General features: G+C 44.8%; 1 protein-coding gene across 5 annotated transcripts in view; it reads left to right on the top strand.

Annotated features, from left to right (window-relative positions):
• Nucleotides 1-14,362, top strand: part of LOC101953356 (iron-sulfur cluster assembly 1 homolog, mitochondrial) — a 120,349-nt gene that overhangs the window by 36,052 nt on the left and 69,935 nt on the right. The window lies entirely within an intron of this gene.

The raw sequence follows: 14,362 nt of genomic DNA, 5'->3' as shown, positions 1-14,362 counted from the left end.
ATTTTGATGCACAAGTGAAAGAATATTACACTGCTGGTTAAGGAGATTAGATGCTACAAAGCAGTAACAACTCAATGTAACTATTTTTCAACTTTTAGAACTAAGATGCCCTTTTATTTCATGAAGGATTAATTGTCAGCAGAAAAATATTTAACTAGTCAGTAAACACCACTAAAGGCTCATCTGGCTCCCCATTAAGGCTTCTGTCTATACTCTGGGTGACTTAATTCAGAATCCTCTTAGGTTTCAGCAACTTTTTTTTTAAACTCCTGATGTGCAGGTGAATTTAAGGGAGTAAATGGTTCACACACTTTCAAGCCCTGTTCATGTTACAAATACAATAATATTTTTTTAACCAGTGCATAACAGTTACATCAAACATGGTTTGAGTGGCATCCACACAATAGCCTATCTTCCTCACAATCTTGGCTGACCTGTGTTTGTACATCCACACCCACCACATTGCCTCACCATGTTTGTATTAATGTATTCTGGGAAAGTTTGGGTAGCTGGCCCATACTACCTCAGTAGGTGACAGAATACATAGAGGGCATGCACAAGGGATGACACTGCAGCTCGAGGAGCAATGCATTCTGGAGTATCCTGCCAAATGTATTACACAGGCACAGTTCTCTCTACATTGCAAACAAAGTGCCGAACCAGTTACAGAAAATAAAGCATGTAGTGTTTCTCCCATTGCCAAAGGGGAAACACTGCTAGGGTTACAAATCGAATATTAACTATATGATGTGCAGACATGGACCATGCTTGGAGCCTACTGTGCCACTAATCAGTGTAAACATTGGAGTGTAGACAAGATGCTAGAGGGTCATTGAAATTGTAACTTCCAAAGGCGCTCTGTCTTCAGACTAACTGGAGCATTTCCTAGGACTTACAGAGCGGTGACAGGACAGCAAATCCATGACCATTAGAGCCCAAGGAAAAAAATCTTCCTGGTTAGGGTGCTGGATTCTTTGGAGAGGATGAGTGTTCTGAACAATAGCAGCGCTTTGCATAGCCTGTGCATAGCTGCTGCTGCTTCCCTATGTCATTGCTAAAATCTTCCCAGATGACCTTGCTCTCAATCAGGAAATCAGAGCAGGTCCCATTAAAGCTAAAATACAATTTTAAAAAATGAATGGATACAATGACTTTCAAAAAGACAGATTCAAGGTTAATTCCTTAGGGCCTTTAGAACTGGCAGACCTGTGTTGGAGGGGAGATATTTTCAGTGCTGCCTAGTTCGTTTTTTTAGTTATTTTGACGCATCTTGGGCTTTGTGTACAGAGTTTATTGAATTCTCATTCTCTTTCTTCATGGTGAAAGTTCCTTTGATGGTGATTGGGCCAGAAAATTTGCCAGGAGGGAATGAGCCCATTGTCTGCAAGAAGCTTTATTTTTCTCTAAGGAGGATATACTGTATCCATTATATTACCCCCAAATTCCTATCTAAATATTGATTGATTCTTAACACATTGCAAATGGGTGTTGTCTAAGAAAAGAGAACCAGAGAATAAAAGCCAGACAATTATTACTGTAACAAAAGTGGCAGAGCTCTATAGTGAGGAGGGATCCCAGCAGATAAACCCAGGTGAGGTATACAAAACAGTTGTGTTTAAGTTATTTGAAAAAGCTTACTCAATCAGAGGTACCTAATATTCCAACTTTGATTCACCTCATTGTTCTAAGATATGGAAAGAGAACTAAGAAAAGTGAAGGATCTCAAATACAAAGCTGGTTGAAAATTTTTCTATCAAAACTGTTTTTTGATGGAAACTGAGATTTTGATTAAATATTTTTAATGTATTTATTTATCTTTACAAAAAGTGTCTGCTTTACACAGACATTTTTGACCTGTCAGAAACTGAATATCTGAAAAGTTTTCAGTTGGAAACTAAAACGTTTTGATTCAGAAATGCTGCCATACATGGGAGTTGTAGTTCAGGTGCTCCAAAACTCCATTTAGCTCTATGGGCCAGGCTCCCCTTCTCCTATGGTGCATCACAGTCCAGGGATTCCAGTGACAAATTTTGGCAGATTAGCAAGAAGTGGACCATCACCCATCCTAGGAGATGTAGCCTGGCGAGGGAACCATCTTGTAGAGGAGAATGGGGAAATGAGGTACCTGAACTACAGCTCCTCTGAGGCACCACAGAGGCATTTCCAGATCAAAATGTTGAGTTTTCAGATGAAAATTTTCCACTTTCAATTTTTCAGTGAATTTTTTACTCATATCATACTGCTAAACTGATAAGTGGGACAGGAATCATGTAGATGGGCCACATGGCCTCCTTTTCTGTTCCAAAATATTTTTTATTTTACTATTATTCCCCCCTCCACTCCCCCCCCCCCGGCCCAATCCAAGTCCCACCTTCCTTTGCTTTTATTAAAGGCCATCTACATAAGATGTGCAAGTATGTTGTTTGCCATCTTGTTGGTTTGAGTTCTTTCAATCAGATATAATGTGAACTGAACTCCTCAAAGTCAACTTTTCAATTAGCTTTGTTACACAGCGCTGCTTTATCCAAGGCTCTCTGCTGTTGACCCAATTTTTGTTTGTTTTTATTTTGAATATAGAAATAAAACTATTCTTGAGGTTAAGTTTAGCATTATTTTAATTCAAAACTGCAGAAAAAAACCCTGAGATGGTTTCCCACCCCCCTTCCCCTGAATTTTTCTTCCTTGGCACCTCATTAAGGGCCTGATCCAGTTCTCAGTGACGTCAATGGAAATCTTTCCATGGGCAAGAGTAGATGATCAGTATCCAAATGAAAGTGTAAAAATGTCTAAAAAGCATAATTTTGTACAAAGAAAATAATAAAAAGCACCGGGCACTTGGGCAGAAAAGTTATGTTGGCAGGTTTTACCTTGTTATCTACATTCCTGGGAACGAGTCTGGTAGACCCTTGGTACTGTTCCTTGCTTACCTAAGCTCCTTGCTGGAATGAATGGGAGAGAAGCACCTGAAGTGTTCATTTTTCTTTCCAGATCAATATGTAACATAGACCTGTTTTTTAAGCCAAGTTTCATAATACGTATGAACAGTTTGTCCATCAGTGTTCCCTTAATGTTGTATTGTCTTGTTTTAAATAAAATAAGAAATCTTTGGATCCGGTTCTCCTCTCACACTATTGTAAATCAGGAGTGGATCTTTCGAAGTCAATGGTCTCACATGTGATATAAGCAAAGGACCAGCTGCTCCCTGCAGCACTATCCCATCCCCAACCGTGCTCCACTGCAGAGCCCTGACCCTGCAAACTCCAACAATGGGGCACCTGCAGGACTCTAAGGGAGTTATCAAGGTGGCACTCCCTCCATTCCATATGGGTAGAGGTGAGGAACAGAGTTCAACCTACAGGGAGTATGCCTAAGCCCTGGGGTTTCAAAGAGCTTCCTCTTTTAGTATTCCCCAGCTTCTTTTCTAAAACTCCCTATCCCTCATTCATTGTTTTGAAACGTTGACTTCAAACTCAAACTTGAATTTCATCTTTTTGCTATACAAGGCCAGACCTTCAGCTGGGGGGACTTGGTTTGGCTTCATTCGTTTCACTGGAGCTATGCCTATTTAATGCACTGAGAGTCTGGATCACGGAATCTGCCCAGGTTTCTGCACATTGCAACAGTTTGTAAAGGAATCCATCCAAAATATGCTATTAAACCTCTTCAATCCCCAGTCATTAGTGGCACCAGTTTGACATTTATGTTTTGTTGGTACTGTACAGCATATTAACTGAGGAACCAAGTTAAAAATCTTTTCTTCTTCTCTCCATGTTTTTTATTTGGCCAGCTTAACTAAAACATTCTCCAGGAAAACTAATTCTGTAAAGTAGACATCACCAGTTCCAAATGACCTAGCTGTGTGATTCTTGAAGATGTATTTAAGACAAATTGGAACCTTATGAACTATCAAAGCTCCCCTCCAGAAACAAATGTCAGTATGATGGATATCTAGAAATTCTCCTTTTAAAGCCATTTTTAAAAAGTCAAGTTCCAATCTTTAAGTTCCTGGGAGAAACCTTGCTAAATTGCTTCCCATTGTCCAGTTACTTAAAATACCCTAACCAGAAACAACTCAACTATATTCATGAAAAAAGAAAAAGAAAAACCAGGTGAGTCATATGCAACAAAATTTTTGGTGAAAATGTGGTTGTTGGTTTTTTTTTTTGTTGGTGTTTCCATTTTATTAGCCAAGAGGAAAGACAATGGGGGGATAAAACAATGTCTGAGGCTTACTGCTTTTGAGTAAGTTGTACATTTCAACATTACTATTTCTACAGCACTAAGAGCGGTGTGGCCTTGACAAATTTTGGTCCTGATTCAAGATAACACTTACTCATATGCTTAAATCTATCCTTAATCAGGAAAGCACATAAGCTTAAATGTAAGCATGTGCATAAATCTCCTTGAAGTCAATGGAACTTAAGCATGTGCTTAATTTTGAGCACATGCTTAAATGCTTTGCTCAATAGAGATGCTTTCCTGAATTAGGGTCTTGGAGGGCCAGATTCAACAGTACATTCTGCCATGTTTGCACCACTCTGTTGATGTGAAGCTGTTGTAATCCAAGGCAGATTTTTGGCTGTGCTGCTTTGCCTCGCTGGAATGTGCTGGTGATTCTGGCTCAGAAAAGGTACAAAGAACAAATATTTTCAATATACATCAAACCCCCTAAAGATAACCCAACAACCCACAATGAAACTGGCCAGACTAAATGAAGGAGAAAAAGTATTAAAAATAAAAGCTTTTTTTAAAGGAAAACATCATATTGTGTAATTTGCTAGCATTTCTGTGAGTGCGGTAGAAGTATTTTATGTATTGAAACAAATACCGGGGCTTGGCATGTCTTATTAGTTTTGACTTCACACAGAGCTTTCTCTCCTAATGCCAGGAAAAAGTGTATTTCTAATTCAGCAAATAAATATACTGATAGCCTCAAGGCAATTTTGCAGAGGTTGTCAGAACTGTTTGACTCAATTTGTTCTAAGACACAAACATGAGTTATGCTTTCTTGTTGCTACCTGTGAGTTCCTCACAGTCAATGGCCGTCTAAGACAGCTGTGATGCCAGTCTGGCGGCATTACAGTGGCAGCTGCCTCATTTGCTGGCTCCTAATAGCATGTGGGTGAAGAAAAATAGTGATAGTTTGGCCGAATTAAATATAACACCTTCCAAAATATCAGTCAGGCAGCATTAGTCTAATCCAACAAAAATGGGTTCTCCTTTAGTGTTAGCCATTAAAAAAAACACATCGTGGTTCAAAATGTAAAAAGATGGTTTTCAGAGAGTTTACCGATCCAAGATGTGAATGGGAGCTGCATGCTTGGAATGATGACCTGAGAAGGTTCTTACAGTTTGTACTTTTTTGTCCCATTGACATTTTGGGATTTTGCATGGGAGTGCATGACTGGATGGAATAGTAACAGCTGAACAAACTTATTTGAAAGATGTAAGTCAAAGCCCGGGCTTCGTGTTAAGCTACCAGAGAGGAGGATCACACCTTAAGAACAGCTTAAGAGACCATTGAGCATTCATACCTTGTATACACTGGAAGAATTAGAATACATTAGACAACTACAAGCAATGAGGCCATTGCACTAGTAGTAGCAACACTGTAAGTGCCAATATAGACAGGGCCAGATCTGTCACTACAAGGAGCTTTTTGGAGCCTCTGTCTCTCCAGCTCTCACCCACTTCTTCCCCTATCAGATTGCAGAACTGGCATTAGCTCAACTGCAGAACTGCGGTGAACCTGGCACAGGGTGTACTGTGCCCAGACAGATAGGAGAGAGGCCGGTAACATAATTAGTGAACACAAAGGACCTGGTTCTCAGTTACACTAAGCCCACACTGCTTCTGGTAGTGCAAGGGAGCTTTAATGTAAATGAGAATCAGATCCAGAGTATGCAGACATATTGGTGAAGGAGGACTTTGTATAAGTTGAGCTTCTACCGTAACAATGTCAAGTACTGTATTGCAGTGAGGGCAATTTATTAGTGTGGATCTCACCTGAGAAGCAGAGAAAGAATTGAGGGAGGTACTGTGAAGATAAACAGCATGTGCAGTAGTTTAGCTGAGGAGAAACTAAGCCAGAAACTAAGGTGAGAGGCACAGGATGCAAATCTTAAAAAATAAAATAAAATAAAATAAAATAAAAAAGTAAAAAATGGAATATTGTCCTGTGGAAAGTCATGGAACAGAGGCTGGCGTGGAATAATCTTGTAATAATGAACTGTTGAACGATGTGTGTCCTGGAATGCTTAGTGAATCCAAGAATGGACAGTTAGCAGAGTGTATGTTGTCAATTGTCAATTTATTACTATCCCAGACTTTGTAAAGAGAAAAAGTATCTTGGTGATGAAAACATTTCCTGTTCAAACTGTATTATCCAGATTCCTTCAATATAATAAAAAACAGTTATGCTGGGGATTTAGGTGAAATTCATTCAACAAGAAAATAATTTAACATCTGAATTTGTCATCTATGGATAGCAAACAGAATGTATTTCTTTAAAAAGGAAAAAAATAGTACTGGGAGTGGATTATAGACAATAAAAATCAGAGTAAAACTCAGTAATTACAGATTAATTTGCTGCATATCAGGTTAGGAATATATTCTTTTTAACATAGTTGTGGTATATTATGCAAAGCAAAAATCTGCATCTTTTCCTTTCATACAGCCAGCTTTGCAGGGGGGTTAAATTCTTTAATAAAACGTGGGAAAGAAACAAAGATTTACAGCAATGTTACTCTACACATAGAAGGAAAAATAGATCTGTTATGATGCAACTTTGCTCCCCACTGAAATCCTGGAAATCTTAGAACTGTTTTGTTGCATATAGTTCAAAGATGTACTCCTGTGCCAATATGCAGGCTTTTAAATATATGATCTCGTGTACATAAAAATTAGTATAGACCTCCTTAAGTATTGTATCACATTTGCTTTGGAGAAACTGGGCATAGGAAGGAGAAGCGAGGGGCTGAGAAGACAAAGTCCACTGAAAAAAATAGTGTGAATGATGGAGCAGAGAGGAGGCAGCATGCAAAACAAAAACTGAGACTGAAAAGAGTGGTAAAGAGGGGGTGAAGGGGAAAAGAGTTTAATTAAAAATTACTAGTCCATATAATGTACATAGGCTTCCATTTGTGCCAGACTAGCTTTGGGGGAAATTCTTCTATTCTTGACTTCCGTTAGGTAGAAAAACCTGTTTTCTTTCAAAATGGAATCACCATTGACTAAAAAGGTTTAAACAACAGGAAGAACAGGTTCTAATTAGTTCAGATTAGTTCTAGAAACCTCCAAATAGTTTGTGAGGTTCTCATAATGCTACACTCCACAAGGCTTGTCTGAACTGCTGAGAAAGCTTGTCTTCATGAGATCACCAGTTCAGTTTTGCAGAACAAAGACAAGCACCAGAACATTTGGGTGCTCATCCACATGGAACAGCCAAACCTTTTCTGATTTGCTCATCACCTTTTAAAATAGAGGAAACTTGCAACAAATACACATTGAGACAGAATGTATCAATGATACATGGTCAATATTTTTTACTGAGTCCTCTTCGCTATTAGTGAAGATAGCTCAGGCAGTGCAAAGAGAGCCAAGGCTGGCTTCAAATCCCCACTGGGGATTCCCCTGCTATGAGGACAATCCTTGTTAGGAGCAAAACCAGCTTCTGTGCCACCCAACCCACAGCTACCTTGGGTCAGGGTCATGTCAGGGGCAGAGAGAGGTGAAGGAGGAGTGATCAGAGGGTGTTTCACCCAGTAGTCCCCCAGCTGTCTCATGGTTCCTTGGGAACCACTGTTAGAGAATGCATATTACAGCAGCCTCTAGGCTACTCTTATTTGCACCAAGGGCTGGGCAGAGAATTAGGGACACATGACCATCTTCCTGCCAGCCCCTCTTATGCTGTGTCCTGTTTCCCAATCATATTTTAACAAGGGAGTGTTTTCTTTGCTTCCCAGCCTTCCCTTCTATATGCATCAGCACTAATGTTATGATACTTGCTAGTGATGTCACAGACTGTTGCCTTGATGATGATTATGATGTAAAAAATTCCACATTATGGACTCAATTATGGCCATCTTTTATAGGTGCTCTGGGAGGAAAGGGAAGGAGACAAGACAAACTCCTTTCCCCTTAGCACAACTATGTAGGAGGCATCCATAATTTGTTTGTTAGTGTTTCCAGAGCATTAAGCAAGGAGGTTAGTAAATGGGTCAGCAGGGGCATTTTGGGGAAGATGGGGGTGTGGTCTCTGTACCACTGCCCCCTGCAGCACTGTGAGGAGCACAGGCTATGCTTGTAGGAAAAGAGCAGCAGCTGCTGCTCCTAAGCATGCTCCCTCCAGCACTCAGAGGCATTAGGTGTAATGCCTACAGGGTCCTGTGGCCATGCTGTGCTCCCCCTTCCCACACTCACCTAGGCTGTGGTTCATAGAGCTGTAAATGTACTCTATGACCTCACCGCAGGATCGCCTTCTTCTGGTTGGAGTATACTGGGATTAATTCCTTTATAAATTGCATTCATGTAATAGCAGTAATTAGCAAACATGGAAATAAACATGAAAACACATGGGAGGTTTAAATTAGGTTTTTTTGAGCTGGCTGTACTATTTTACATTTTCCTGAGAAACTTCAAGTCCCTTCTTAAATACAACCCTTCCCCTCTCTTTCCCCTGGCATCCTAGGCCTTGTCTACACTATCGCAGTAAGTCAACATAAATTATGTTTCTCCAGCTACGTTTATAATGTGGCTGGAGTCGCCGTAGCTTAGGCTGACTTACTGTAGTGTCTTCACTGTGCTGTGTCAATCGGAGACGCTCTCCCGTCGACTTACCTTAATCTTCTTGTTTCGGTGGAGTACTGGAGTTGATTGGAGAGTGTTCTGCGGTAGATTTAGTGGGTCTTCACTAGACCCGCTAAATCGACCCCTGCTGCATCAATTGCAGCAGCGTCGATCTGCTGTAAGTGTAGACATGGCCCTAGAAACAAAGAAACCCAGCTTAACAAATGGTATTCTGTGTTAGGAAATAAATGTAAAGCACATCACCTTGAAATAGTCACATATCATTAAGCACTGAACCCTCTAGGCAAACTACTTCTACTTGCACTCACACTAAGGACATTTGGATTCACACAGGGGCAGCGAGTTATATGGGCCCATGGTGCCCGGGCTCCAGCAATATTCAGGGCCTGGGGGCCCAGCTCCACCAATGTTTGGGGCCAGGTCTCTCCCCCAGCCCCACCTGCCGCCCCCGCACGCCTCCCCTATGTGTCCCCTGGCCCCACTTGCTGCCCCCACGCACCTCCCCCAGGCCTGGAGTGTCCCTGCCTCTCCCCTGCAGCTCCCCACTGACTCTGCTCTGCTGGCTCCCGGCATCAACTGCTGCTGCAGGGTCCTAGTGTCCCCCATTCACTAGTGACAGGGCAGGCTGCCCTTAACCTGCCCTTCAACCTCGGACCCTTCCCTTTTCCGACGGGACCCTCCACCAGCACAGGGCCCCCCTGCCTGCAGTCACCGCTCCTGCCCTACATTGGGCATGGGGTAGCCCCATCCCCCACCCCCAGTGAGGCTACAGTGAGGGGCAGCAGCAGGGGAGGAGCTGCATATGTGATGGTAGTCCACCCCCCGGCACCCGCCACAGGGGTGGCGAGGGGGCTTCCTGGACCTGAGAGTGTCCCTAGGAGCACGTGCAGTGACAGTGGTGCAGGGTGAGTGTGCTGCTGTGGCAGAGAGGGGGGCTCCTCCCCCAGAGCTCACTGCTGCCAGTGGGGAGAGGGCTGGGGGGAGTTCTACTCTCTGGCCCCAGTCCCGGGTCAGCCTGTCTGCACCCCAAACTCATCCCCAGCCCTGTCCCACCCCAGAGCCCGCACCCCCAGCCAGAGCCCTCATACCTCCTCACCCCAAACCTCTGCCCTAGCCCTGAGCCCCTCCCACACCCCAAACTCCTCATCCCCAGCCCTGCCCTATCCCAAAGCCACACTCCCAGCCAGAGCCCTCACACCCCCACACTCCAAGCCTCTGCCCTAGCCCTGAGACTCTCCAACACCCAAAACCCCTCATCCCCAGCCTCAGACAGAGCCCTCACCCACCACACCTGTACCCTCTGCCCTAGCCCTGAGCCCCTCCCACACCCCAATCCCCTCATCCCTGACCCCAGCCAGAGCCCTCAGCCCCTGGCACCCTAACCCTCTGCCCCAGCCCCGAGCCCCCTCCTGCATCATGAACCCCCCAGCCCTCACCCCAACCCTTTGCCCTAGCCCTGAGCCCCCTCCCAAACCCTCACACCCAGCCAGAGCCCTCACTCCTGCACCCCCTCCCACCCCCAACTCCCTCCCAGAGCCTGCACTCCCTCCCCCTTTGCACACACCCCCTCCTGCCCCCAAACTCCCTCCCAGAGCCTGCACCCCTTACCTCCTCCTGCACACCCACTCCTCGCCCCAGCCCGGAGCCTGCACCAAAACTCCATCCCAGAGCCTGCACCTCCACCCCCTTCCAACACACCCTCTCCTGCCCCCAAACTCACTTCCAGAGCCTGCATCCCCTCCCCCTTCATACACTCCCTCCTGCCCCCAAACTCCTTCCCAGAGCCTGCACCCCTCACTCCCTCCTACGCCCCCACCCCCATCCCAGAGCCTGCACCCAAACTCCATCCCAGAGCCTGCACCCCACCCCGTTCCCACACACCCTCTCCTGCCCCCAAACTCCCTCCCAGAGCCAGCACCCCAGCTCTCCGCATTCCCTCCCAGAGTCTGCACCCGTCCACCCCCTCCTGCACCCCCACCCCTTGCCTCAGCCCAGAGCCTACACCCAAACTCTGTCCCGGAGCCTGTGCCCCAGACCCCCTCCCCCACCCAAACTTCCTCCCAGAGCCCAACCTCTCACCTCTTTTGCACCCAAACTCCCTCCCATAGCCTGCACCCCAATCCCCTGCCCCAGCCCAGGGCCTGCACCCCAGATCTTCTCCCCCCACCCAAACTCCCTCCCAGAGCCTTAGGCAGGTGGGGGGTGGAGTTTGGGGGGGCGGGTTCTGGGCACCACCAACATTTCTACAAACCTGCCACCCCTGGATTCACACACACACTAGCTTTACGCCATAAGCCAACAGACATTAGTTATGACTAGGGCTGTCTTCTCTGAAGCATCCAATTCTTAGATAGCAAAAGCATTGTATTACCGCTGACATTTCTCTGTTAATCTGTTTTCTCTCACTTTTTGCATTTCAATTCAACTCTAATGTTCTATTCTCTAAATACTGCATTCCAGATACGTACAAATTTTACTATTGACAGTTAACATATTCCCAGACAATAAAACTGCATTAAAATGAACTGAGTGTATGTATTAGTAACTTAATGATGAAAAACTTTATAGGGGCATTGTAATTATCACAATTATCCCCAAGCATTACAAACCCAGGAAGCTAAGGAACTGTTAATGTGCATCAGCAGGGTCCACATAGACAGTCCACGGGAAGTTAGCATGGGATAGATTGCTGCACACTAAATGTTAATGTAGACAAATCCTCAGCTTCTCTAGAAGCCCCATTCATGAAGTCTCCCTTTGTAATCTTTCATCTTACTGTGTCCTTTTTGATACCTTAGCTGCCCCTTAGATGTTGAAACTAATTATATTGTGGTCATTATTGCTCAATGGCTTGGCTAATGTCACTTCTTGAATGAGCTCTTGTTTATTACGTAATATTAAGTCAAGAATAGCCTCTCCTTTCTGTGCTCTGGAACAAACTGTTCCAAAAAGTAATCACTTAAAATGTCAAGAAATTATTTCTCTAACTTTGTCTCATTGTGCTATTTGACTAGTTTATATTTGGGTAGTTATTAGTTTGTTAGATTTTGTTGCCTCTTTGATTTCTCGCAACATTATGTGCTCAATTTCCATTCCTTGATCCAGAGTCCAGCAGAATAGCCCTACTAATATTTACATTCTGATAATTTAGGGCCTTTCCAATCAACATTTTTATCTTGCTAGATTCTATAGCATCCTTTAAATACAGCACAACTCCCCCACTTTTCAACTTATTCTGTCTTTCCTCTATAGTTTGTAACCAAGGATTCAAGAAGACCATTTTTTATTAATTCCACCACATTTCTACAATGGCAATTATATTAAGGCCCTCCTCCATCACAAGGCAATCTAGTTAACCTATTTTCGCTTATAAGCTTCTTGCACATAGACATGTATATTTTTTTTACTAGGTGCCTGTTTTTATTTAATTCCTTAATCTGACACGTTGCTGATTTTACAGAATTTAATTTGTGCTCTTCTTATCCTGTCCCTGCTCGAGTTCAGTTGTACTTTGCTTCCAACCCTTTACTGTGTACACAAATACTGTTTTATTACTATCTTTAACAGATGTGTCTCTCTGACGTGTGCACTCCTTCAATAGCTTCAGCCAGCATTCCCCCTGCTCTTAGTTTAAATATTCCTTCAGAACTTTATTTACTTAACATGACAGCAATCTGGTTCCATTTTGTATAGGATCCCTCTTCCCCAAAGTGTGGGCCTAATGGACTTAAACTCCTCTTCTTTGTACCATATTCTCAAAGGTTTCAGGGTAGCAGCCGTGTTAGTCTGTATCCTCAAAAAGAACAGGAGTACTTGTGGCACCTTCAAACACACTCCTAAGTTTCCACTGCCTAACTGAACCTGGCTAGGGTTGCCAGGTGTTCGGTTTCTGACCGGAATGCCCAGTCAAAAAGGGACCCTGGTGGCTCCAGTCAGCACCGCTGACCGGGCAGGGCTGTTAAAGGTCCGGTTGGCGGTGCAGGCAGACTACCTACTTGGCTCTGTGTGACTTCCAGGAAGCTACCAGCATTTTCCTCTGGCTCCTAGGCTCCTAGGCACTGTGCACTGCCCCCATCCCCAGTGCCAGCTCAGCTGCTCCCATTGGCCAGGAACCATGGCCAATGGGAGTTGAGGGGGTGGTGCCTGTAGGTATGGGCAGTGCACAGAGCCATGTGGTCATGCCTCCGCTTAGGAGGGAGTTGCCAGCAGCTTCCCAGGAGCCACCTGAGGTAAGCTCCTCCTGGAGCCTGCACCCCAAAACCCCTCCCACACCCCAACTCCCCACCCCAGCCCTGATCCCCTCCTGCACTCCAAACCCCAGCTCCACCCCAGAGCCCGCCCCCTCCAGCTGGAGCCCTCACCACTCCCCTGCAACCCAACCCCCTGCCCCAGCCCGGATGCCGCTCCTGCCCCCGTACCCCTCATTTTTGTCCCCACACCAGAGCCACCTCCCCCCAGTCAGAGCCCTCATTCCCCCCACACCCCAACCCCCTGCCCCAGCCTGGATCCCCCTCCTGCATCACAAAACCCTCCTCTCCAGCCCACCCCAGAACCCACCCCCCAAGCCGGACCCCTCACCCTCTGTCACACCCCAAGCCCTGCCTCAGCCCGGTGAAAATGAGCGAGTGAGTAAGGGTGGGGGAGAGCGAGTGACGGAGGGAGGGGGCTGGAGTGAGCATGGGGGTGGCCTCAGAGAAGGGCCGGGGCAGGGTTCGGGGCAAGGGTGTTCGGTTTTCTGCAAATACGAAGTTGGTTCCCTGCTCCTGGAACCAGAAACATTTCAGAGAAAGCTAGCATGGAGATCCTGGGCCTAAGCTTTCTACTTAGCAGAGTAAATATATATTCCAGGACCTCTCTCCTATGTCTTCCTACATCACTGATACCAACATGTACCACAACCACAGGCTCCTCCCTGGAGGAAACACCAGAAGATAGACACCAGAAGTCTATCTAGGTGCTTGGTAGTATCTGCCACCTTTGTACCTTTCACAAAGCAAACTTAGACTGGCTCTGGACAGGAGATGAGCAGGTGCACTTGGCCTAAAGTTAACATTTATTAGTTATCATTCAATGAAGTAAGTTTATTTTGCAGGCCTCTTTGGTTGGATTCTAATCCATATAAAGCATGAGAGAATCGCTATACAAGCCTTGTAAGCAGGGTTTAATTTTTTTTTTCCACAGGCAGGCTATTTCTTGAAAACTTAATTATCTTGGATTTATGTTTTGATTCCTGGCACTGTTGGTGAGGTTAGGAATTCTCTGGTGACTGGAAAGTTGCAGCTCTGTACTTTATAGACATAGTTGAGCTGTTTGATTTAGAAAGGTTTTTGTGTGAGGAATCTGGCAATATTCCTGTCGCCAATGGTGGTAGAGGAGATCTCTGCACACAGAGGACTTATAATATTGGGTAGCTGAGAATATCCTATAGTAAAGGGAAACCCTTGTTTGATTCCACTAGGTGGCAGAAAATACATTCCTTAGCATTTTGGTGTTGATGATATTTGAAGCCTGGTGTAATGTTGGTGCTGTTCAGTAACATCCTGTTCATTGGAGC

The sequence above is a fragment of the Chrysemys picta genome, chromosome 6, assembly GCF_011386835.1.
Source record: "Chrysemys picta bellii isolate R12L10 chromosome 6, ASM1138683v2, whole genome shotgun sequence".
In the NCBI taxonomy this organism is placed as follows: Eukaryota; Metazoa; Chordata; order Testudines; family Emydidae; genus Chrysemys; species Chrysemys picta.
This window is presented reverse-complemented; position numbering and strand designations above follow the sequence as displayed.